We start from the raw sequence: 26,532 nt of genomic DNA on the forward strand, positions 1-26,532 counted from the left end.
CACTGTCCATGAATAAAGTTTATTGAAATATCACCACTCCCGTTTTACATGTCTGTCACTACTTCAAGATACAAAGTCAGAATAGTAGTTACAGCTGAGACCATATGGCCCGCAAAGCCTAACTCTTCGCTACGGATCCCTTTAACAGAATAAGTTTGCAAACTCCTGAGTCAGAGCTTTAGAAACAGCATGTTTGTCTTGCTACTGGCTCACCTCCCCAAAGAAAAGCATTCAATGTGTTGAGACTTAATGTTATGCCCTTAATTTTTATAGGGTTCATAAGAAACATCCATTTGAATGGAACTTCTGGTCTTTTGCAATAAATACTTCCTTGAATTTTACGCCAAGAAAGAAGTTTGTCTTCAATTGACCTTACATATGTCATTGTATTACCCTAGTGTAGCTGGTGCATTTTAAGTGGCAGACAGAATAACCAGATTATTTTAAATTATATTAGCAGACAATTCCTTATTTTAATGATTATGCATTTATGTATGTGTTTATCCTCTATTTGTGGTAAGTGATGGTGGTCTTCAAGCTATGAAAATATCAAGTTTTCTTTTCAATTTAAGTGAAATAATTGTATTGATTTAAAAAAAAGCAAGTGCGTAAAAATTTGGGTAGATCCACAGGAAAGGCAAAAAACACGCAATGGCTGTTGAAGAATGATGGAAGTTTGGGAATACCATATTGGACAACAGGAACATGTTTTCCTTCTTACCAAGGTTTCCAGGAAGCTCAGGATTAAAGATAGTGCTCATTTGCAGAAATAACCAGAGTTGTGTAATCTATCTCATTCTACTTCTTTCCATCTGACTTTATTAAGAGCATTGACCACAACATATAGCTTTTGTTGGCCCAGCATGTCTGTCTTCCAAGCAGAATGGGAGCTTGGTATCCTACCATGTCCATACACTCAATTCTAGAACATATTAAACAGAAAGAGGTGTAAGGTTAATAAAGGAACAAAGAGATGAAAGAATGAATGAATGGTAATGTTTATTTCCCTATTCTTTTCAACAACTAACTGGGAAGGATTCCAGACAGCAGGATTCCAGAAAGGGTGAAATATTCAGCCAGCCCTGGGGAGAGGAGCATTGTGGTGTTCTGGCTGCTTGTTTTCCTCTGAACTCTCATGAGTGGGTCCTCCAAATGTCTGAAAGAGGGGGGGGGGGATGTGGGTGTGGCTGGTGGCTAACGAGTGCCTTCCTGTGCCTTCCTGTGCCTTCTACTGTGCCTTCCCTCAGGACCTCAATCTACACAACAATTCTGTGCAAGTACCCAATGTTATTATCCCCATTTGGTGTCACAATCCAGCCTAGATACTTGGATTTCATGGCTCAATAAGATACCCCCCAAATCAGGCAGGGACCCATATGGATGTTACAAACATCCATTTTCTTAAGTAAGGTCAGTAGAAAAAACTACCATCTACCCTTACCCTTATTTCATAAAAGAATGCACATCTTAACGATTAAATGAAGGGAGAGAGGAAATGACCTCAAAGAAAGAACAATTCTTTATATTAAAAAGAATTAGCTTTAAAAGAAACCATCACATTGTCCTTAATGTCCTCATTTCCCCCGCGATCAAAGAAAATGTTGACATGAGACGGGGTAGGATGAGTTTAGTGAGCGCCCGTGGAGACTACAGTAAGATGAACTCAGGCGTGCGGGGCAGAGCCTCAGGGTGGGGCAGAGGCTGGTGTGCCCGCTTTGGGGGGGGTGTCCTCGGTACACACCTCAGCAGGCACTCAGGACACAGCCTGGGCACACCCCTAAACAAAACATTGGAGTGGAAGATGCTTGTGTCCACGCAAGGCATCTGCCCCAGCATCCCACAGAAATAGGAGCTCAAACCTGGAATACACCTGTGAGTCCATCCCGTCCAAGCCCTGACATTGCAGAGAGGGAAATTCAGTCTCAGAGAGGTTAAAGTGCCTCACAGAACCACGAGGCTGTCAGGCACAGAGCCAGGATTCCCAGTCTCCGTCATTTCCCACCATGCCACTGGTACCAGCCAGAGCACAGAAACTCTGCAGAAAGGATGCTAACTATGAGGGCATCTACTTCTAGGGGTGGGATATGGTTGTTTGCCATCTCCAAGGTACAGGAAGGACACACTTCCTGGGAAAGGATGCCCCTCTCCTCCCCTGTCTTCCACACATGTACCAACAATCACTGGATCTTGAAAACGCTGAGGACCCACATGGTGAGAAGAACACCCACCACACACACACCAAGAAGCCCCCAGGTGAGTTGACCCAGCACTGGGAGTAGTCTGTGGGGTCGGGGCCCTAGGCTAGGAGAGACTGTGCATTCCCCAAGCTCTGCCTCTGAGAAGAGCACTCATTGGGCTTGCTGGCCAGAGCGTGGGGACAGTGAGCCGACCTGTTCCATTTCCTGACTCCCATTCCTGTCAAATCCATTGACATCTGATGCCCACTGCTTTCCTAAATCTACTCCCACAAACGTCGTTAATTACCTCTGAATGGTCAAATGCAAAGACGTCCCTTTCAGTCCTCAACCCACGGGACCTCTGCTCAACACAGCACTATGTTTACACATGTTTTTACGTACCATAAGCTAATGACATCCCCGTCCACCCAAGAGCACGAGCCAACAGTTCAGTTATTCTTGACTCCTTGTTCGGCCCCACCCTCCTGTCCAAGCTCTTGTCCAGTCTGTCCTTTATTCCATCTCTTAACATTCTAGCCCCCACCCCCCGGAAGCTCTACAAGCCCTAACTCAGACATTCTCTTCGCTCCCCTGGATATGGCATTGGCTTTGCTCTCCTCACTTCTGCCCGTCCCAGTTCTTCTCCACTCAGCTGATGGGTAACTGTCTAAAACAGGAGCCGGCAGGCTACGCTTAGACTACGGTAGGTCAAGTCTACCCACCACCTGTTTTTGTATTTTTTTTTTTTAAGTTTATTTATTTTGGGGGGGGGGGTAGGGGCAGAGAGAGAGGGAGAGAGAATCCCAAGTAGGCTCCATGCTGTCAGCACAGAGCCTGATGCAGGGCTCAATCTCACAAACCATGAGACCATGACCTGAGCTGAAATCAAGAGTTGGACACTTGGGGGCCTGGGTGGCTCCGTCGGTTAAGCATCCGACTTCGGCTCAGGTCGTGATCTCGCGGTCCGTGAGTTCCAGCCCTGTGTCGGGCTCTGTGCTGACAGCTCAGAGCCTGGAGCCTGTTTCAGATTCTGTGTCTCCCTCTCTCTGACCCTCCCCTGTTCATGCTCTGTCTCTCTCTGTCTCAAGAATAAAAGTTAAAAAAAAAAAAAAAAAAAGAGTTGGACACTTAACCACTGAGCCACCCAGCTGCCCCTAGTTTTTAAATGGTTATCAGTACCTACATAGTGTCCTCAATTTTCCTCTTAGCCCACAAAGCCTGAAATATTTACTCTGTGGCCCTTTCCAGAAGAAGTTTGCCGACCTCTGTTATAAGCCCAGAACTGGTCCCTGCTCTGCTTCTCCTCACCTGTGCCAAACTTCAGTACAGATCAGAGTGTCCTGAGGCACTGGCTGAAATGCAGATTTCCAGACCCCAATTCCTAAAGATTCTGGTTCAGTGGGACTGGCACGGAGCCTGGAATCTGCATTCTAACAAACTGGCTGCACATACCCCAGGTGGTTCTCATGTAGGTTCTAATTATAGAACCAAGACCACACTCGTGAACTTCTACTCCACCTATAGAGACAACCCAAAGTTCCTAAGGCACTCTGGGCATCTTCGGGCCATCTCTCACAGTTCTGTCTGCCTGGAAAGCTTGGCAAACATCTTTCTCTTTCAGGGCTCCACACAAAAGCCACATCTTCCCAGACCCTCACCCCTGCCCCCTACAGTCACTGTCACCTGCACCTCTGCCTTGCTCCATAAAGCACCTGACCCTCGGCAACCCAGATGATGTGCTTATGTGTCTGTCACAGTTACCACGTGTGAGCCCTTCATGTGAGACATCACTTCACCGGGCCCCCAGCCCTTGAAGAGGAGGCACTTGATCAATATTCAAGGAATCAATGAATGAGTAAATGGACTTGGTCCAAATTGCCACAGGACGCAGTGCAAAGTCAGGACTGGAGTCTGAACAACGCCCCCCCCCCCCCCCACTTGGGTGACCTTCGTGCCCGTCCATCAGCTGCTAGAGCAGACGGTTCAGAGCACGGGCTGGCCTGGGTGTGAATCCAGCTCCGTACCTTGGCTAGCTCTGTGACCTTGGGCAACTTGTGCAAGCTCACTGAGCCTCATTACATCATCCCTAAAAGGAGAAAGATGATACTAATAGCACTTACCTCATAGAGTTGCTCTGAGGTTTCAGTGAAATAATCCACAGAAAGCTCTTCAGCGTGTGCAAAGCATTCAGTGGCCATTCATCATGGTTGTTATTTCATCATCTTCCTTTGTCCATGCCAGGCATTTGCCCAAGGGGAGCCCAACAGGAAGCCTTGGCTTTCTCTAGGGAGGGAGCAGCAGGGACCATTCAGGCAGGTCCCAGGGTCAGCCAACCCTATCCCTCTTGTCACTGAAATCATCATTCAGGGGAAGCCTTGTCAAAGTGACCCAGAACCCTAGGAATATGCAGACCCCAGAGCTCCTAGGGGTCAGAGCTCATGAGCCCCAGCCCCCAGGCCATCTCGAGAAATGCACCCTACAAATACCCTATTCCCTGGAGGGTTAAGGCAGAGTCATTTCCGGAGACACAGGACACTCAGCAGGCCAGAGGAAGCGGCAAGGGCAGGGATACGCAAATGAGGCTGGCAGCGTGCCCGCCCGGGGCAGCAGTCTGCAACATCAAGTTTGTTGAGCTCCATCAGTGAGCACACACGGGGACAGATGCCGCCAACCCCAGGGAGAGGCTTGATGGCAATGCAGCAGGAGCCCCAGCTACCCACAGCGTGGGCCCGCCATGCACAGAGAGAGACATGGCGCATCCTGTGTGGCGAATCCAGGAGAGGGACTTCCCACAGCAGGGTGGTCTCTGGGATGCAGAGACCAGATTACAGGCCCACCTGCAGCCACGGCCACTGCCACAGGGCCCACACGGCTGCAGAATCAGAAAGACTTGTGTCACGTTTGGCCTAGTACACTCTTGATCAACCATTCTTCAGTTGCACAAACCAGAAATCTACGAGTTGACCTTGACACTTCTCTCTCCCTTAACCTCCCAGCCTCCATCACAGAAGGCTGTCATTTTTTAAAAATGTTTATTTATTTTGAGAGAGAGAGAAAGAAAGAGCACACGTGTGCACATGAAGGGGGAGGGGCAGAGAGAGAGGGAGAGGGAGAATCCCAAGCAGGCTCCAGCCTATCAGCACAGAGCCTGAAGATGAGTGGGGCTCAATCACATGAACTGGGAGGTCATGACCTAAGCCAAAATCGAGAGTCAAATGCTTGACTGACTGAGCCACCCAGGAGCCCCATAATGCTGTCATTTTTACCTCCTAAGGATCTCTGCCATCAACTACCTCCATTCCCAACTCACTTACTCTGTTCAACTTATTTTTCTTTTTCCTTTGCACATAATGCTTCCCAACATCTCAGCTCCCTCACTTATTATGTTTACTATTCATCTCCCCCCTCACTAAAACATCAGCTCTATGAGGATAGGGTTCTTTGCCTATTTGGTTCACTGAAAAGCACTTGGCATATAGTAGGTGTTCAAAAAATATTTATGGACCGATCCTCCATGACCATCTCCTATCTGAACCACTACTCTAACCTCCGGTGTGGCCCACGGCCGCCCTCTCTGGTCCATTTCCAAGCTACTCCCCAGTGTAGCATCTTGTCCAAATGCAAAGCCATCACATGCTGCTCTATGCTGCTCACACCCGCACTCAAAGACTCAGACACATCTATGGTTTCCCATGGCTCTCAGGATAAAGCCCAGCCCCCACACCACGGGCCCCTGGGTGGCCTGTTCCTGGCCTCTGCACTCCCCAACCTCCCTGCTCCAGCCCCACTGGCCCCCCTTCATCTCTACCTGTTTACCACAGGGCCGGAGTCCCAGAAGATTCCGTGCTTGGAAAAATCCTCCCTCCCTTCTTCACCCCTGTTCATTCTTCAGCTTCCAACTCTGGGTGGTCTTCTCTACACGGTATGCAACCCTGCACTAGGTTAGACCCTCCATCATTAGGATCTCATACCCCATCAGGGACTTCCCCTCCATGACAGCACTTGTCATGGTCACATTTCAATACGTCTCCATGCACTGTTTGGTAACATCCTTATTCTTGACTATACTGTAAGCTCCAGGAGGGCAGGACTGCCTTCATTGCTCACCATTCTACCGCCGGTGCCTAGCAGTGAGCCAGGCACCTAGTAGGCACTCAATAAACATCTGCCAAATGAATGAATGAAGTAAGGAAACCAAGGCCCAAAGAACAGACGTGACTTGCTCACAGTGAAACAGCCTGAAGATGACTATACCAGGCTGGGAACACAGATGTCACGACTCTGTCCAGAAGTCATTCCACGTCTCTTCGGCAGTGACAAGGGGCCCCCAGCCAGTAGGGAACACAGCTGGCCAGCACAACCAGACAGGGGAATGGAGCTCAGGCCTGCCTGAAGCCCTTTCTGGAACAACAGCTCCAGGCAGCCAAGACAGAAGGTCAACGTTTTGGAGAACAGTCCACAGTAAATTCTTCTCTTGGAGATTACAATTCACATTTGTATATTGCAAACTCTGAAAAATCTACAGATCAAAAAGCAAAGGTTTACAATAAGCAGAGGGTTTTCTTTGTGCAAAGCAAACATTTCTGCACACAACCAGTCAACAGGTCCTGGAAGCAGGTCCCTGAGAAGGTCAGCTCCAGGCACAACCAAAGTGGACCTTCGTTGTTTCAAAGAAAATTTATCCAAGCCCTACCGGTTTCAGGCTCCAGGAAAACAAACAAGACCCCTAACCTCCAGGAGCTTACATTCTAGGAGGGAAAATGCCGAACACAAAACCAATGAAATGATGAAATAAACCAACTGGCCATGGACAGAAATCACAGCAAGTGATGAAGAAACAGGACAGGCCGAGGCTGACTGTCAGGCAGAGCCCCGAGGAGGGGACCACACAGCTGACAGCTTGGGGCACTGGGCCAGTTTGACAGGAAGGCCAGGCCCAGACACTCCAAGCTCCTAGGAATCCCATCCTCCTGCTGCGAATTGGCTTGAGGCAAATTCTAGTCCCCTGAGACGTACTTCCATATGCCTCCCCACCACCACCCAAGCGAGAAACCACAGGTCTCTCCAGGTTAGGACTTTGGGAGAGTGACGTGGGGGGCTCTGTGTTGTCACATTTCAAACTCATCATTCCTGAGTGAAAAACCACAGACAGAAAGGAATGTGCCTCTTCCTAGGCATAATCTTGAAAACCAAGCAAGATTAACGTATGATATCCCACCGAATGCACTAAAACGCTTCTGGCGAGCAAAGGAATTGCTTAAATGGAAAATAATTGTTGAGGAGCCATTATTACTAATTCAAGATGTGTCAAATGACATTGAGGTGTTCTACTTAATGTACTGTCATTACTACCATCTTTTAGAGAATATAAAAATAAGCGTTCGCTTGATGTCCTGAATGCCCATACCTATTTTCCTCATAATATCTTATGACCATCCACCCGGAATTCTCCAACCTTGGGAGTTGTCAAGAACATAGCCCTCACCGCGGAGGAGGGGAATGCCAGCAACATCCGGGTCCTAGATGGGCCCGAGGCTATTGGAATGTTAGGTACCTTTCCCAGTGGCTTGGCAGAGACAGCTGTACAAACAGACGTGCTCACCTAGCATGCAATCCTTCTGTTTTGCAGGAGGCAGCAAGGAGGGAAATTGGCTCCCGGGTCTGGGATCCCAGCGCCACAGCCTGCCCTGGTTGACCCTCACAGCGGAGTGCCCAAGTGGTTTCCCCCTGACATTGAAAGGACTCCTGGGTGCTGCAGGGAACTAGCAGCGGAAAAATAAGGCTTGTCTGACCCCTTGTGGTGTGTGGCTCGCAAAGTCCACTGTTGGCTGTCCAGAGAGGACGGGCAGAGACTGGGTTCAGTCTGAATGTGTGCCTGCAGTGGATTGAATATGGACCCCAGAAAGGTATTTACGAGAAAGGTTCTCCCAACGTGACCCTATTTGGATAAATGGTCTTTTCAGATGAATTAGATGATGGATTTAAAAAATGAAATCATTTTGAATTCCTCGAGTGCCCTTAGGACACATAGACACACAGAGAAGGGCAAGCGGAGATGGAGGCAGAAATCGGAATTCTATGGCTCTAAGCCAGTGAATGCCAAGGATTGCATCCTGCAGCCAGAAGCTAGGAGAGAGGCATGGGATGGATTGTGCCCCCGGGCCTCCAGAAAGAACCAGCCTTGCTGAGAACACGTTGATTTTGGACTTCTAGCTTCCAGAACTGTGAGAGATTAAATTTCTGTTGTTTGGAGCCACCCAGTTTGGGGTGATTTGTCAAGGCGTTCCTGGGAAACACATCCAGCGCCCTGTATATTCAAGATGGGGTTAAGGGACAGGAAGACTCAAAGCCAGTGTTTTTCAAATGCTGGTCTGTGGAGGCAGTGCATCAGGACCCCTTAGGGCACTTGTTAAAACAGAGTCCTGATTCTGGATCAGATTCCAGGGATAGGGGCTCTGAAATCTGTACGTTGAACAAGGCTGTCCTCAATCAGTTCTCCCGCACAACTGGTTCTGGGAGCTGCTGCCCCGGATAACTCAGGGATAAGCTTTGTGGTCATTATTAAGTGCTTGTCACTGAATTATTATTCAGTGCTCGTCACTGAATATTTATAGCTCCTCACCTTGCAAGCACAGGATACGATTGCACTTTGGGCCCCCACGCCCCATGCTCAGGTGACTAGCTTGGACCAAATGAATTGTGAGTCAAAGTGTGGTATGTCGCTTCCGGTGCAAGGCCTTCCGGAGCTCTTTCCCTGCAATGTTTGGGGTGTAGTGGCCCCAGCAGCCCAGACTCCTGAGTGACAGAGCAGAGCCCCCCGCCCACCTGCGATGGCCCTGTACCTCTGGGGTTTTGCAGCCATTCAAATGTCAGGTTGTCTACCGCAGCATAACTTAGCCTATCCTAACTGATTTAAATACAGGATGTTTTATTTTACCTTCAAGTCGAGTTCCCTAAGGCATAACTTGGATACAGATACATTTTTTTTTTTTTGAGCTTTCCAAACAATTTGCTTAACATGCCTCAGGCTCATCATCGGGGACACTTCTATTATGGGGGACAATGAACCGAACTCAGTATTAACTCCCAAACAAATTCCACAACTTGTTTTTCTTGCTATTTTCTTAACTCATTAAAACTCTTCTATTTCTAGCCAGTGTCAGACCTTACTAGGTCTTGTCAAAGTACTATTAAAATAGCCAAAATAGGGGCGCCTGGGTGGCTCAGTTGGTTAAGCGTCCAACTTTGGCTCAGCTCATGATCTCACGGTCCGTGAGTTCGAGCCCCACGTCGGGCTCTGTGCTGACAGCTCAGAGCCTGGAACCTACTTCGGGTTCTATGTCTTCCTCTCTCTGACCCTCCCCTGTTCATGCTCTGTCTCTCCCTGTCTCAAAAATAAATAAAAACATTAAAAAAATTTTTTAAAAATAAAAATAAAAAAAAATAGCCAAAATAGTATTAAAGGTCAGTAGTCTACGAGGAGTTCCACTCTGTAGTCCCAACAAACTCTCAGGTGATGCCAGTTCATCCGTGGACCGCGCTCTGATAGCAAGGCTTCAGGTAACGCTTTCGCACAAAATTAATTACTGAATTAAGTTACATTAATTTCATAACATCCATAATTGTAATAGTGAATCGCTGTAACGCTATCACACGTGTCCAGTTTTAGCCTCAACGTGGCCCTATCAGTGAGAGAGACCAGACAGATACTCTTACACAGAGGGAGACAAAGAGACTTCCTCAGGATCATCTAGCTAGGAAATGCCGAATGCCAGACTCGGGCACAAGCCATGTTTCTTCTCTAGCAATGCCTGAGTAACAGTCCCCAAGATTTCATCAGTGTCTGAGAGCCGAGCAAGATTCTAAACGCGGCGTGCGTGTATGTGACTGGGAACCTCTTCAGATTCAAGTTCTTTGGTCACTTCAAGCGAACTTCTCAGTTCTCTTCCGCGGGGAGAGCACTGCCCTCTGGTGGACTTCCAGAGCATTAACTTTAGGACACAGTCTGGGTCACATTCTTCCAACTTGGGCTACGTGGCTCCAGCTCTTTGAATCAACCCAAGTGCTAGACGCTGAGTAAGAGATCCAGACACGGCACAAGTCATGGTCCTTAACCTTGTAGGGGCTCTTGAGGCAGGTGCAGCAACATAGCATTTTTCATGAAACGATCTGTTCTTAGCACAAAGCTTGTGATCAGAAGACATGCATACATTTTAACCTTTATTGGCTGTGTGGCCTCGAGCAAGGCACTTGACCTCTCTGATCCTCAGTTTCCTCACCTATGAAAAGAGGGTACGAATAGGCTTGCCTAACTGGGTCACTGGAATGAAGATGAGAGATGTGTCTTAAAAACCAGCAGGACTTGGGGCGCCTGGGGGGGCTCAATCAGTTAAGTGTCCGACTTCAGCTCATGTCATGATCTCATGATTCATAAGTTCGAGTTCCATGTTGGGCTCTGTGCTGACAGTTCAGAGCCAGGAGCCTGCTTCAGACTGTCTCCCTCTCTCTCTGTCCCTCTGCTGCTTGTTCTCTCTCTCTCTCTCTCTCTCAAAAATAAATAAAACATTAAAAAAAAAAAGCGGGACTTGAGAAAAGAAGCTGTTGTAGGGAATGGAGGAAAAGGTCATGACTCCACGGCGGCACAAACACGTCGAGCCTGGTTCACAGGGGAGATCAGTGGATGGCCAGTTTGTGTGGGGAGAGGAGATGACATTTGCTTGCATATCTGGAAAGACACCAGGACTCTGTGTGGCAATATCCAAGACCGTGGGAAAGAGATGTGGGGTGAAGGTGCAGATTGGAAAAGGCAGGGGAATGCAGGGGCAGGTGCACAGGTCTGGAGCCCGGCGCCTGGCCTTAACTCTCAACTCCCACTACTCCCTAGCCGGGACCTCAGCAAGTTTTCTAGCCTCTCAGTGTCTCAGACCGTGCCCGGAGACACTGAAAGTAGCAGTTCTTGGTGTGAAAATAAAATGCATCAGTGCAGGCACATGGGTTGTAACACCTATTGAGTGATTTCTGTTCACTGGAATATTACCTCCATCAGGGCAGGAGGGTTTTGATTGTTTGTTTCTCTGTCTCCTGGTATAGAGTATAGAGTATTCAAGAAATAGTCATTGAGCAAACGAGTGAATGAATGGAGGAGGTCACAGGACTGATGAACTGAGAAGCTTTTGCGGGGAGAGGCTAAAAGGGAAGCCAGGAGACTGAGGCTCGGATGTTGCCAGGGTTTGGGGCCAAGGGTCGCCCTCCGACCATGCTCTTTGTAGAAGCATGAGATGGAGGTTCTTCCCATGGAAAAGAAATGTCAACTGGGGCTACATCTGGAGGGGAGACACTTTTGGGTTTTGCAGTTGGGAAGATGCTACTGGCAACTAGTGGGGAGAAGTCAGGGATGCTGCTCGAAATCCTACTATGCACGGGACAGTCCCCATGATGAAGAATCATCTATTCCCAAGTGGCAACAGTCCGAGGCTGAGATACCCTAGACGAGACTTAGCTGCCCAAAGGATCCTAATCCCCACTGTGTTTCTCACTAGCTCTGTGGCCTCAGCGGTCAAATCCTTGCTCTGAGTTTGCCTCTTTATGCGTAAGATGGGGATATTAATACCGATGAGGGTTGTGGGGAGGCACCGAACAGCGTGTTCGCAGCATCTGCAACGTGGAAGACTCGTGTTAAGTCCTCTCATTACTCCCAGTTATTACTCTGATGCAAAGGGATGCATCATACAGATGAAGCCTCATCTCCTGCGCAAATGACTGAGTCTGAATCCTGCTTACGGAGCTTGATACGCATCATCTGAAGAGGTCAAATTCACTCCCTCTCAGCTGCCACCGTCCCACACACAAATGCCATCAGACTAATATTGGTCTGGGTCCTCCCTTCATCCTGGCTGAGGATGTGGAAGGTGGTACAAAGCCTGGAATGACTCTGGACTGGCCACCAGAGCAAACACAGGCTGAGGCTCCTCTGCTTAGAGTCAGCTCACAATGCCTCATAACCTTGACCCAAGCAAAAGTGAGCTGGCCTGAGTCCTCCCCTTTGAAGCCATCCCGGCCGCTGGAGCATGCCTTGAATATCACAGAAGTTATAAAACTCCACTAAAAGCTTATGAAAGACCTGCCTCCACAGCAAAGAAAAAAAAAGACATCCGGGTAAATTCTGGTGAGGGTGACGTTTACTTACACATTAGTGTTAATGAGTGTGCAGCGGAATGCCCCGGTGTGCACGTTACGTACGCTGAGCTCCCTGCTTGCTGGACACACACACATAACCCTCCCTATCACTGGGGGGCCAGACCCTGGCTGGTCTTTCTCTGGCCTCTCCAGCTGCGGCTACAGATGACTCTGGCCTGACTGACGGCACCTTTATTTCGTGAGGACAGAGACTCAAACATCAGTTCTTTCCTCTGCCCTGAATGTCTCCTGGAGAACGGACACGGGGCCGGCGGCGGTGGGGAGGGGAGGGAGGGCAGGAAACGGAAAAAGAGAGAGGGGGCAAGAAATAAGGAATAGGAAAGAAATAGATTCCTGAGCCCCTCAAGGGGTAATAATGGCTAACAGTTTCTGAGCACTGACTTTCGATCAGACGCTGTGCTACCTTCGTGTTCGGTATTCAATTCTTCAACACAACTGTGAGCTCAGTTTAAGGACGTCCATTTTACAGAGGTCAAGTAAAGTGTGCTCCAAGAATGATGTTGCCTCAGCTCGGCTCATTCTTAGTCGAATCAATAATCATGACCCTGGGGTAGAATGCAAAGTGGTCTAAAAGGAAGACCTAACCACGCAGCACTTGTGTGAGTGTGTGTGGGGGGTGGGGGTGGGGGGCAAGGAGAGCATTCTTTCCCCATTCAGATAGCCAGTTAGTCACTATGCCTAGGGGAGAGGGGAACGCCACTGGTATTTAGTTGGGGAAGACGGAAGAGATGGAAACACCTTAGGTTGTAAAGAATAACACTCTGGTTGGGAAACACTGCATCCTCTGACCCTCAGCACCCCGCCCCCCTCCACCTATGTAGTGTGGACCACACCACCGGCATTATCAGGTTATAATGAATGACATGTCGTCTGGAAGGCATCAGCTCCCACGGTGCAGCAGACCTTGTCAGAGCCCCAGCTGTACCCTTGGGCTGTGTACCATTTCTGAGCAGGCTGACCTCACATCTACCTAAAGGCATCTGCATCTTTTTCCAAGAGCTTCTGTGGCTGTGAACGCTTGCTGTGGCCTCCCAGGACAAGGCAAGCTTGAGGCATGCCACGCTCTCCACCGAGGCTGGTGGAGGCTGGCGTTTAAGAGGCTTGTGAGCCGCACTGTTTGCAGAACTCTCCAGTAGGACGAACCTCCAGTGTCCTTGGGTGGTAACCAGCTTCCTTTGCTCCTCTGTGTCACTGCCCCCCTCCTTCTCATGCTGCCTGGGATCCCCTTCCAACTAAACCATTTGCTTCCAGATCTTGTCTCGGGGTTGCTTCTTGGGAGACCCCATTTAAGACACACACTAAACAGTTAAATGTTGATCCTCTTTCCTCCGTGCCCTTCTTGGTTTATATGTTTTTTCAACCTAAAGCTCCTATCATGAAAGCCTGTGTGTCTTCACACAGAGGTCCTGCAACTTTTACTAACTGTGAAGGGTGAATTCGTTAGTTCCTCTCTCTGGCGCATTAGCAACATTATTAAAATTGGGTGGGGAGGGCAGTCCATTAAGCCTCATAAACTGAAAACAACTTCTTCCTGGACAATGTGCACACTACCATTTCCCCTTTAGGACTGGGAACCCCCACCACCCACCCCCGAGCCAAGGAGAAGAGCGGGCCTTGTGGGGCAACCGTGAGAGATGCGTCAGGCCCCAGGCAGCTGAGGGGCTGTTTTGGGGAGAGGTCCAGAGCGCGCATATGAACTGCAGAGCTGTACTGGCCAAATCGCGCCTCGTGAGCACAGCAGTGCTAGAGGCTGGCCGAGGCGAAGCTTCAGGGAGTCGAGCAGCCCTGCCCTCGAGAAAAGAGCCAAAGCTCTGGCTAAAGGGACAGCCAAACAACGATGCCATCCGGAGCCCAGCAGATCTCCGTGAGCTCCCAGCAGGCGGCCTCATTATGGAAGGGCTGGTTTTGAAGCTGGTCCCCTGCCCCTTGAATCAGCTTGAATTCACTTTCATTCCCTCCTCAGGACGATTCTATTCCTTCCAAGGTTATGTCCCTTTCGAGGAAGCGAAGTCATGCCCAAACGGCTTGGGAAATGTCCTGAAGACATACACGTTGGCCACCTCATCTGCTTTTCTCAAATGTTGATGGCAAGGCCACCATCACGCCAAAGCCCTCCCTGGGGACCTCTCAGCCCTGGTTGCCTGTGATGTGTGATGCACCACCCAGGGCAACGGCTGAGGGACAGACCTGGTCGTCCCACATCGATGTGTCTTGCTACATAACCATCAGGAGCTTTGGTCTCACCCAGCACTCACCCACTAGGCCTCCCTGAGCAAGGCCTTCACCCATTTGTCCCAGATTCCACAACTACAGAGGTGATGTGTAATAACAAGCGTTTAAGAGTTTTGAGAATTACGTGAGATGGTGCACATCAGGAGCCCATGAGAGTTTCCGATGTGGAATACCCAATTCGTAAACCTTAGCTAGGAGTAAGAAATAGTGATAGCAGCAGCAGAATGGGCAGAGGGGTGGAGGGCTCAGGGTGGACTTGTTTCTCGTGTCCTCCCTAGCAGTGGGCACAAAACACTGCCCATAGACCACGCCTGATAAATACTGGCATGGAAGAATGAGCAAACCATGCCAGGCTGAAGACACTGTTTAAACTGGCAATTTAAGGGGCGCCTGGGTGGCTCAGTCTGTTAAGCAGCCGACTTCGGCTCAGGGCGTGATCTCGCGGTCCGTGAGTTCGAGCCCCGCGTCGGGCTCTGTGCTGACAGCTCAGAGCCTGGAGCCTGTTTCAGATTCTGTGTCTCCCTCTCTCTGACCCTCCCCCGTTCATGCTCTGTCTCCCTCTGTCTCAAAAATAAATAAACATTTAAAAAAAACCAAAATAAAATAAAATAAAGTGGCAATTTACTGCGCGTTTACCAGATCCCGGTTCCTGTGCCAACCATGTCACATAGATCTCCTGATTTTGTGTTTAGGTCATTCCCTACTGTTGAGGTTTCTTCCACAGGAAGTGAGGTCTACCCGCTGAAACACCCCTGGGTCTCTCTCTCTCTCTCTCCTTTAGGGAGCGACTCATCTGATTGGTGAGTTGGGAGGAAGAACTGAGTACATGCAGCAGAACCTCTGCCTACCAGCCTCTTTGGGGGAACTAACCCTTGGGCTCCCCATCCCCATGAGTGTTCCTGGGGTGCAGGTTCAGGGCTGCTGGGGGCCAGGTAGGTCTGTCAGTTCTGGGGCTCAGTATCAGGAAACCCTGTCAATACGAGTCACATGTTATGACCTTTATCAATAATAATGGTGATGTGGGGCCTCCATATGAGGACTCCTATTTATTTCAGGAATTGGTTCAGGCCCTGGTGGGAAAGGGCAGTATTATTTTTTTTTTTTTTTTTACTCCCTACTTAACATTAACATAATCTCTGCACCAACCCCATGATGTAGATGTCAGTAGCATCCTTTTTTTTTTTTTTTAAGCATAGAGACATTAAGGGACTTGCTCAAGGTCACACAGGTGAGCTAGGATTCAGACTTGGGTGTTTTTGACTCCAAAGAACGGTTCTTACCTATGCTCTACGCCTCATGGAAAGTTTCTGTCCCCACCATGCACTAGAGAGCATTTCAGTTTTAGGAGAAGACACCTTCAGGATAACCTGCTCAGGGACGCCGGCCTGGGCCTGCCCCACATACCTTCCAGGGAAAAACCCTGGCAATCATCATCTTGGGGCCCCTTCCCCCAGCCGGGCCTTCCCTGGAGCCTTCGTCTCTCAGAAGAGCCCCTCTACCTGCACGTTTTCTTCTCCCTACTCTTCACCACTTGGCAAAAATATCCCAAGCCCTGAAGGACATGAAACTCCAGCATATCCCTCCGTGAGCATGTTCAAGTTTCTCCCGGTTGACTCTTCTTATAATTTCTTTTATTTATTCCTGGAGGCTCCCAGAACAACCCCACTAGTTTCTCAAATGACTTGTTGGTGCTGTCGTGTGGCACCGTGGTCAGGGACAGAGCACACCCTCACGTCTTTCCTATGCGATCTCGCCTTCAGGGCATTGGCAACACTCTTCGTGTGCTCCCGTTCTGCTGGCTGTTTACAGAGGCAAAGAACGTAGAGTCTGGAAGGGACTCTGCCTCCTCCTCATTTTTCCTCTCCCTTCTCTTCTTCCTCCTTCACTGCTTTCTCAAATAACAACCTAGTTTTCTGCATCTGAAATATACTGACTTGTTGTAAACTCCAAGGATATGGAGCTGAAGGGGCCTCTACTTTTTTAATCTTATAGGTGAAGAATGACGGCACAGAGAGGTTAAGGGATCTGCCTGAGGTCCCACAGCAAATGAGTTGCCGAGCAGACTAACTTGCAATCTCTTGACTCGCAGTCCAGTGCTCATCCTAGAATGCTGTGTGGTGAAACTGGTTCACTGGGTTTATAGTCTTGACTTAAGGAGTGCATAATTGAGTGAGGCAATCACATTCCATTCCTCATGCTACAGAAGTCAAGTTCTGTTGGATCTGTTCCATCAGGGTCAGACCCTATCTCCTCCTGTCCTGCCCCTTGCTCACTGTTCTCACTGTTGTGCAAAGTCAGTTCCTGTCCCAGGGCCTTTACATTGGCTGTCCCCTCAGACCAAACTTCCTTCTCGGGTCTTTCAGTAGCTCCCTCATTGTTCAGATCTCTGCCCAGATGTCCCCATCTTCCTAGTATTGTCTCATCTTTCCTGTCACTTTCTATGGCTCCCACCATGCTTTATGTTTTAGAGCACCAACTACCTCTCTGAAACATCATTCATACTTGTTCTCTTATTTTTGTCTGCCTCTCGGTAGAAATGTGAACCCCATGAAGGCAGGGACTTTGCCCTGCTCTCTGTGCCCTGCTGTCCCCAGTGCCTAGCACTCAGTAGATGATCAGTAAATGACGAATTTGTCTACTCTGAATATGCTATTGATCAGTATTTGTTAGGACTGAGGTAGTTTATAGCACCAAGCATAGGGCAGCAGGCTCTCCAGATGGCCACTGTGAGACCCACAAGGAATTAAACGCCCGGGGTCCAGCCACGGCGAGCTGTCCTCATAAGTGTAACTGGATTCAAAAGCTCTTTGGAGCACAGCACATCTGACTCATGTAGGAGGAAGAGCCTCCACAGGACAATGGGGACACATTGCCTCAAATACCGGCTTGACGGACAAAAACACAGGAACCTGGACGGACCTTCAAGCAGCCCAGGCAAGATCAAGGCATTCTCTCCAGCACCCTGTTCTTACCAGATAACAGACTGTCTCCCTGATGAGATGCCTCCTGCCCAGGGCTCCACTTCCTCGCTGGAGCCCCACACTCCATCAGACCACCTTAGGAATGCATGTTGTTGGTGGTCACTCCATCTCCCACCTGCAAAGATAAGGAAGTGGATGTTAAGATAAGAACACAGCCTGGCTGAGCCAGAAGGCACCAATGAATGATCTGCTTTCTGATCATGGAATTTGGGATATCAGTGGTGAGTGGGAGTCAGGAGGGTGTATTTTCAGGTCCAGTGGTCCCCCTTCTGTGACCTCCAGCATCAAAAATCACCTGGGTTTCAGCCCAGAAACCCTTCTCCTGCCCCATGAACCCCTCAGTCAAGGGAGGACAGAGTCACCACACCAAGACAGCCTCGTGTTCATCTCTCCTACACTGGTGCTGAGATGTTCAGATGGCAACCTGGTTCCATTTCCTGCCCTCAGCCCAAGCCAGGAACAGCTCTATCTGTGAAGACAGGAGAAGCCAGCCATGTACTGGGGTTGCACTGCCTTTATTCTATAGGGGAACATGAGAACGCTAAAATGCCCTTGAGGCTGCCCAGTGCTGCCCATCCCTAAAGATGGCTTCAGTATGCATGCTTCTTTATACATTACTTATTGTTTTATTATTGTTATTATTATTTGAATAAATGTCCAGAATTAATAATATTATGTGCTAAGCACTGTTCTAAATATATTCCTTGTATAAATTAATTCTCATAATAGGACCTTATGAGATAAGTACTGTTATTACATCCATTTTCAGATGTGGAAAACTGAGGCATGAAGTGGTAACTTTGAACAAGATTATGAAGCTAGTGGATGGTAGAAAAGGGATTTTAACCAGGCTATTTGTACTGTATGTTGTTGAAGCTATGAATTTTCCTCTTCGTGTAGCTTTAGCTATAGCCTTGAGTTTGCTGTTTGTACGGTTTTCATTGTAATGACTGTGTAAATATTCTAAAGCTTCAGTATTTATTTCACTATTGAAGCAAGAGTTGTTTAGAAGACAGTGTTGAAATTTTCAAGTGGTCTGAAGTGTGTTCTTTTTGTTCATTTGCTTGTTTGTTTTTATGAGTTAGAACTCTCTGATTATAAGGAAAATATCTCCATCTGACTTAAGTAAAAGAGGAGATAAGGATATAAAAGCTTTGTGAACTTCAAGGGCAAGAGTTAAGGGGAGACTCTTACACAGTCACATATCAGTGACTGGGAAGTCATCAGGAGCTTCCCTCAGGATCTAATCTCTGTTCCCTCCTATGTATATATATCATTCCCTCTCTCTCTCTCTCTCTCTCTCTCTCTCTCTCTCTCTCTTCCCCAACATATTTCTTCTATCTTCAGTTCATATGGCAGATGGTGATCACTGATGGTTCTCAATTTTGTGTACTGAACATCCATCCATCTGAGAGAAGATACTCCTCTCTCTGTGTCTTGATTCCAAATTCCCAGGGAAGGAATTCTGGCCCATCTGGCTCAAGTGTCCAATCATCGCTCAGTCAGTCAAAGCCAGGGAGGTGGGGTCAAATTGTAATATATGGCTTCTGGAATCCCAAAGCAGGGAGACATAGTTATGGATAGTTATGTGACTCAACTGGGCACACAAAAAATAATGCTGCTTATTGTTGTATTATGTTATTTATCTGTCAGTTTACTACATTATGAACACAAAGTGTACTCTGTTTTGTTTTTGCCTTTAGGAACTTATAGAGATTTCCTCAATTAGGTTTTTTTTTTTCTCATTTGCTTTCATACAAAGAAAGATGTTGTAAAGTCTCCTGCCTCTACAGTTTCTGTCCATTTTTTACTATATTTTCATGCTATCTTGTTTGGCACATAAAATTTCAAGTATATTGCATTCAGTTTAAAAATTATATTCTTGTTCTCTGGGATGTTTGGTAAAATCATAGAGTCTCGAGGCTGGAGGAGATCTTAAAGTCATTTAGTTCAACCCCTTCAGAAACTTGACTGCCTTCTCCAACATTCCCCAAGTGGTCATTCAGCCATGTTTGTACTCTTCCAGTGATGGTGAACATGTGTCTTTCCTCCTGTCTGGGAAGCCCACTCCATTATTGGACTGCTATGACAACCAGAAAGTTCATTCTCAATGAACTGGATGGGCTCTGCCTTCCTGTCACTTCTTCATCTTGGTTCTCACATTGAGCACCTTCTCTCCTTCACATTTTTCAGATCAGTTCCTAGAAACTGATCTGAAACACAAAACCAGAGTCCCTCTTTCTGGACCCCTTTTCTAGTGGCTTCTGATGTAACAAATGTATCACAAACTCTGAAATGCCAGTTGGGAAAGAGCTACTTTAATCCCAAAGTCTTCTTGTTTCTGCCCCTCAATTTATGAGGGATTCTTTTATTTTTTTAAAAAAGTTTACCTATTTATTTTGAGAGAGAGTGTGAGTGTGTGAGAGGGGCAGAGAGAGAGAGAGAGAGGGGGAGAGGGAGAATCCCAAGCAGGGCCTTGGTGCAGAGCTCAAACCCATGAACCATGAAATCATGACCTGAGCCAAAATCAAGATCTGACACTTAACTGACTGAGCTACCCAGGTTCTCTTAGAAGGGATTCTTTTAAAAGTTAAGGCTGTGTTTTCTTTGCCTCCATTTCCCCTAATTTCATCACAGGTCCTAGGAACAAGTTTACAAATAGCAATTCTTCATGGGGCAGGGTAAGAGACAGAGAAGCAAGAAAGACAAAGCAAGAGAGAAAAAGAGAGAAGAGTGCAGTGTTTATGTCCTGGAGGATGCCTTCAGAGCCCTGGTGGGCAGGCAGTGTTTTGGAAAACAGAGCCACTTGGAGAGACTGATGACCATGGGTGGAAAATTGCTTACAGATTGTCAGTGAATAAAGCTTTTGGAGTGAGAAGTAAATGTCACAGGGAGCACTGCCACTGTCCAGGTTGCTCATCTGAGCATCGCCATTGGAGGTGGGCATTCATTTTGTTTGTGTGTGTATGTCTCCTCCAACTAGGATGTAACCAGGGATTCCCCCCCTCCATATTATTCACTGCTGCACCCTCAGCGCCTAGAACAGCACCTGGCACATAGGAGGCACTCAATAAATACCTGTTGAATAAATGAATGAATCTACACAGCTCAGCTTTCTTAAATATTGTGCTCCCTCCTCCCCACCAAGTCATCTGTTCTTTCTCTTCCCTTAGATGCAAGAGAAGAACCCACTTTCACCACCCATTCCTCCTGGATTCTTCTCTTGGCCACACCATCAGGCTTTGTCAGTGGCTTCACAGAGGGAGAACACTATTTACAGAGAAATAATGGAAACAGAATTGGAGAATATTGAGCTTCCTTGGTTCCACCCTTTAAAAAAATGTAACTTTCTGATCCCTAAAATTCCCACGTCACTAACATCTTTGGCTAAAAACATTTGCATTAGTTTCCTATGGCTGATGTAACAAATCATCACAAACTTGGTGGCTTAAAACAACAGAAATTAATTTTTCTCACAGTTCTGGAGACCAGAAGTCCAAAATCAAGGCATTGGTGGGCTCATGCTCTCTCCAGGGACTCCATGAGAGAATCCAGATTCTGACGGCTGCCAGCATCGCTTAGCTGGTGGGCACATCATGCCATCACTTAAAGGACAGCATCTTGAAATTTCTCTTTGCTGTCTTCACATAGCCTTTTCCTCTGTATAGTCAGTTTTCCCTCTTCTCCTCTTGTGAGGATACACTTGAGTGAGTGCCTTCAGGGCCGACTAGATAATTCAGGATAATCTCCCCATTTCAAGATCTTTAACTTAATCATGTCTGCAAAGACTGTTTTCTTTTATGAGGCAACACCTACAGGCTCTAGGGATGAGGACTTGACATCTTTGGGGGCCATTATTCAGCCTCCTAGGACACCGAAGGCCACTACTTAAATATGCGTTCAATTGACAAACATTCTTTCGGTATCTACCCTATGCCGGACTCTGGGGCAGACACTAGCAAACAAGGCTGATGTGAGTGCTCCTCAAACCCACACTCTGGTGAAAGATACAGCACAATAAGCAAGCCCATAGGCCCTGAGTGCTAATCAGCTAGTCAGTCACCTAGCAAGGTCTTGCCTCTGTAGATTCCAGGACAAGTATGTTTTGACAGGTCAAGAGGACCGATGTGTTAGGGAATTTTGAAGGAAGGGGAGGAGGGGAAGCCTCAATCATAATTACCATCTACTTAGGGCTTAGTATGCCTTAGGCCCTATGCCAAAAGCTGTAACACATTTCTAATCCAGTCCTTACAGTAAGCCCAGGATATAGGTCTGATTATCCCCAGTTTACAGATTGGGAAACTGGGGCTTGGAGTTGAAATGGTTTGTCTAGGGTCTCACAACCAGTAAATTACCAAGCTGAAGTTTGAACACAGGTCTGTCACACTTCAGTGTTGTTAAGCAGTCATGATTCTACCTAAGTCATCTGACGAGACAGGGCACCAGTTAGGTTGTGGGTACTGAGAGGAGGGGTGACAGTATTGGGTGGTGGAAAGAGCTGCACTCTGGTCCTAACTGCTCAGTCATCAGTTTGCGTGTCCTTGAGTAAGTCACTTTACCACTCCAGCCTCAGCTTCCCCATGCGTCACGTGAAGGAATGGGGCTAAATGAACTCAGAGGCCCCATTTAACTCACATTCTCTGCATCCAGCATGGAGGGTCAATATAAAAACTCCGGTATCCTCACTCTTTGGCCTTGGACAGGAGCTCACATCAAGCACCCAGGATCCCCCAAAGCTGAACACAGTAGAAGACAGTGGGCCATAGAGCCACTAGAGTAGAATTACATCATGATTTAGCCATCACACAAAACCAATGGCCCAGGGAACTCCAGTGGGGGATTTGGAACTGACTCTGCAGGCCATTCACTTGAGCCCAGCCTAGGTTCTGAGCACACAGAAACCCTATGGCTTCTCTACCCACCTCTCGGGGGAGGAGGGCGGGGGTTGGTGAGCATCCTCAAGGGGAGAATTCCATAAGATATTCCAGAACCCAAGGGAGACCCAGACTCTTAGCTCTAATCTCCACTGATTGCAGGGTGTGGACTAGTGGTCTGACCCTTACAGAGGGTCATCGATCTCTTTGACAATTTGATTAAAACTTAGAATGCTCTCCCTAGAAATATTCTCCCAAGTATGTATACAAGTATGTATTCTGTAAAGCCCATTCATGGTCACCAGTTGGAGAATCCTTGGTGTAGAGGATGAACCCTCTGATTGGACTTGTTCCAGGAATAAATGGAGGGCTGAGGAAAGGGTCAAGGCCACTCAGAAGTGACTTTATTTTCAGAGCATCTCATGTGATTCAAAAGCTAATATCTTTGTTTGGAAGGAAGGACTCTGAGAGAAAGAGAGCAGAGTGACATTTATAGCACATCTGTAGGGCGCCTGGGTGGCTCAGTTGGTTAAGCATCTGACTTCAGCTCAGGTCATGATCTTGCGGTTCCTGAGTTCAAGCCCCACATTGGGCTCTGTGCTGACAGCTCTGAGCCTGGAGCTTGCTTCAGATTCTGTGTCTCCCTCTCTCTCTACCCCTGTCCCTCTCCCGCTCATGCTCTGTCTCTCTCTTTCTCTCTCAAAAATAAATAAACATTAAAAACAATTTTTTTAAATCCACTGCTAAAAAAAAACATATCTCATACAATTCTGAACCGACTGCTTTATTTTCTTTACATCTGTCTTGGGATTTGGAAAATCCAACCAAATTTCTATTTCCTTGGTGATCTGGAATTTCATCCAGAAAAACAGATCCTAGGAATGATACTAGTCGGCAAGTAGCTAGGACAGTCCCTCTCTCCTATGATGGTTTTTCCTTGCCTTTCAGCAGTCCTGGGTTGTCCCTTCCTCCATCCTATAACATACTTTCTGACCCACATAAACAGACATAAACTATCTATCTGGAATCAGAGCCAGCCAGAGTTTTGAAAGTCTCTGGGCAAGGTACCCTACCCAGCACTGCAGTGCTAAGTTTGGGTATCACAGGATGCATCTCGGAGAAATCTGAAATTTTTTCCCAATCTTTTGGGGGTCACTAATGCTTCTGAGAATCTGATAAAGCTACACACCCCTCATTAAAAAATGTGCTCTGAAACAGACCTTTACAACCACAAGGTTCACAACCTCCCTAAAGCTTACCCATGAATGCTCTAGAGCTGTTCCATCCAAGGTGGTATATAACCACAAACCACATGTGGACCCCTTGAAATGAGGCCAGTCACAACTGAGATATGCTGTAAGTATAAAATACACACTGATCTTCAAAGATTTAGTATGAGAAAGAGAATGTAAACTATCTCATTAAGAATCATTCTGTGATTACAAGTTGAAATGACAATATTTGGCTATATTGAATTAAATAAAGTACAATATTCAAATTAATTTCACTTATTTCATAAGCCTTAGGAAACCCTGGATTTACAAATTACAAGTGTGTGCTTTAGATCCGACTCCCCACTGGCTACTTCCTGATGCAGTCAAGGTGGCAGTGCTAGGGAGTACTCCCCACGATATACCTCTCTGCCTTCTCTTCCCTGGCAACCACTCGGGGCTGAAAAGAGGCTTGGGACCAGGGAGACACCTGCCTAAGGAAGAAGGCCCCTAGTCAGGTGCTAGGAAGATGTGACAGCCCCTTAGCAGAGACAGAGCACAGAGCCTTCAGATGTGGTCAGGGAGCCCTCAGCATGAGAATGCCCCAGGGTGAGTTTTTGCACTTCCTGCTGGTCCGCCAGCCTCACGCAGAGATCTCCAGGCCCAAGGTCTGGGGTCTGCAGCTCCTAAGGACCTGGCCTCAGCTGGCCACACAAAGAGGGATGCTCCCACGTGCCCAAGGAAACATGAAGACCACATGGTGGTTTCCACCATTGTTCCCCAGATATATTCTAGTTCCAGGCAACAACAGCTAAAAGGACCCAGAAATGACATCGAGTCTAACCCCTCATCATGGAGGAACTGAGATTCAGATGGGTCAAGTGACTTGCCAGGCCACACAGCTGCTTAGTAATATCACCAGGGTCTGGCACAAAGCCTGGGGCTCAGTAAACACATGCAGCATTAATGAGAAAACAGTTGACCCAAAGAAGGAATGCAGATCTCTCCTGGCAAAGACCAGTGCCCCTCTTGCTACACTCACGGACATCCTATCCTCACTCCTCCTTCAAAAAGTGGGGATTTTTACTCTATTGATGACTACAGGGAAGGATGTGAGAGAAAAACAAGGAGCAGAACAGGATCTGAAAGGAGAGATTTGACTTGAGAGCCATCATTAACTGTCACCATCCCTCCTTCCCCCATGGGGATTTTAGGATCTCCACAAACCCCAGGTCTTCTCACTTCTGGACACCCCATCGCACTGCTTATCTAACCCTACAGCCTACATTAAATAGAATTTATCCCTATTTGAGAGTTGATTTGAAATTAGCTGCTAACATGTTAGTATTTACAGATACAGTAAAACCTTGGTTTGCGAGCATAATTCATTCTGGAAACATACTTGTAATCCAAAGAATTTGTCTGTCAAAGCAAATTTCAAGAACCATTGACTCGGTTGTGATCACGTGACATTCGGCATCCTGTACTACTCATATTACAAGACATCGCTCCTTTACCAAGTTGCAATTTATTAGAAATGTTTGTTCGTCTTGCAGAACACTCACAGAACAAGGTACTCGCAATCCGAGGTTTTACTGTATTTAATTAAAACATTATTAACTTTAATATTTGGCTTTTTCGTCATTGTTGTTAAGCCTCAGGCATTGTCACAGGACTTTGCAAACTCGGAACCCAAAGACAGGGCAGATACTCAGCTGGTGCACTCCAGTACGGCTGAGTACTGTTTGCTTCTCCTGCCCACTCCATTGGACAATGCCCATGCCCTCCAGATGTGAAGCCTTTGAACATTACCCCTGCCCGTGGGATACGATGGCCCTGTTTTCCGTAGGCTTGCTTTGTCATGGATGAGCAACAACCTTAATTAACACTCTCCATTTCTTCTCTTGCAGAAGGAAGGAACAAGTTATAGTGGGTAAAAATCAGAGGTCCACTCGGGCCCCATCCTCACAGGGGATGGCTCACATGGCAGAAGCAGGGTCCCACAGCCACTGATCACACAGATGTTGACACTGCTCACTACAAATGATAACCAGGGGACGCACACACAGCACTGGAGAGCACATTCACACTCGTGTTTCCTAACAGGGGAATGGAGAACGTGAGGGTGCATCTGCTGTCGCCTGCCTCTCCAGAAACCTGAGTCCTGGGGTAAACATCTGGGCCCCTCATCAGGTGCAGGGAAGACCACATAATCCCTCCCCTATGAGGTGCACACATCTGGCTCGTGGGAGGCAAGGGGCTGTGGAAGGGAGGTGTGCCCTGAGACCCCATGGAGGCCCCACCCCCATCAGAACGTCACACTGCTGGGCGTGTCCAGCTGGTACCATAAAGTCCTCCAGGGGCTTGGGGAGGAGCGTGGGCTGTGGAGTCAGACGCTCCGGAATTCGAGCCTTGGCTCGGTCACTTGCTAACTGTGGGAAAGGCTACCAGATCCCTCTTCCTTCTTTTTATCTCTAAAACGGGGGGACACCTTGTACCCTTAAAGGGTTGTTGTGAGGATGAAGGGGGGTGTTGCTTATAAAGCACCAATCCCATGAAGCCAATCAAATCACCTGCTTTCCTGTTCCAGGTCACATGCTCCTTTGAATACTCCCAGTCCAGCCCAGGGGGGAAGTTACACAGCCAAGGGGTTCAGACCCTGGAGTCAGGGGGCCTGGATCTGAATCCGTGCCCTGCCACTTACTACCTGTGTGACTTTGGGCCAGTAACTTCAACACTCTAGGCCTCCTCATGGGTAAAAAGAAATAAAAATACCACATACATCTAAGCGTTGTTGGGAAGATTAAATGAATTAATAAAGTGTTTGAAACAGTACCAGGACCGTAGGAAACCCTCACTA

General features: G+C 47.7%; 1 long non-coding RNA gene across 2 annotated transcripts in view; it reads right to left on the reverse strand.

The window, feature by feature from the left end:
• LOC106974379 (uncharacterized) overlaps window positions 1-26,532 on the reverse strand; it is a 153,706-nt gene that overhangs the window by 72,575 nt on the left and 54,599 nt on the right. For both annotated transcript variants that reach the window (XR_008299545.1, XR_008299546.1), the window contains exons 3-4: window positions 17,579-17,702; window positions 4,298-4,460 (exon numbers count right to left, since the gene is read on the reverse strand). This is a non-coding gene — a long non-coding RNA (uncharacterized LOC106974379). The remainder of the gene's footprint in view (window positions 1-4,297; window positions 4,461-17,578; window positions 17,703-26,532) is intronic.

This window comes from Acinonyx jubatus, chromosome B3, assembly GCF_027475565.1.
Source record: "Acinonyx jubatus isolate Ajub_Pintada_27869175 chromosome B3, VMU_Ajub_asm_v1.0, whole genome shotgun sequence".
NCBI lineage: Eukaryota > Metazoa > Chordata > Mammalia > Carnivora > Felidae > Acinonyx > Acinonyx jubatus.